The 406-nt window shown below is 67.7% G+C and overlaps 1 protein-coding gene across 1 annotated transcript in view; it reads left to right on the top strand.

Moving 5' to 3' along the window:
* Positions 1 to 406, top strand: part of LOC104129978 (EVI5-like protein) — an 18,235-nt gene that overhangs the window by 7,781 nt on the left and 10,048 nt on the right. The window lies entirely within an intron of this gene.

Here is a 406-nt window from a genome sequence, read left to right on the forward strand (position 1 = left end):
GGCGGGCTCCCCCCGCCACAGGGCCAGCGTCACCCCTCATCCCTGTTGTCACCCCTTCGTCCCTGCTGTCACCCGCTGCGGGGGGCTAGCACCACCCTCTTTGTCCCTGCTATCACCTTGCTGTGGGGCTGGTGTCACCCCCCAGGGCTGGTGTCACCCCCTTGTCCCCAGGGTCGTGCCTTTGTCCCCAGCCTCACCCGTTGGGGGACTGGTGTCACCCCTCATCCCCAGTGTCACCCCTCCTCATCCCTGGTGTCACCCCATGTCCCCAGCGTCACCCCACATCCTCAGCATCACCCCCTTGTCCCCACCACCCCACCACCACCTCCGGCCCCCTCCCAGTGACATGCTGGGGTGGGGTGGGGGGGAGAACCAGGCATGCCATACCATGGCGGTGACACGTCCC

This window comes from Egretta garzetta, unplaced genomic scaffold, assembly GCF_000687185.1.
Source record: "Egretta garzetta isolate BGI_Z169 unplaced genomic scaffold, ASM68718v1 scaffold677, whole genome shotgun sequence".
Lineage (NCBI taxonomy): Eukaryota > Metazoa > Chordata > Aves > Pelecaniformes > Ardeidae > Egretta > Egretta garzetta.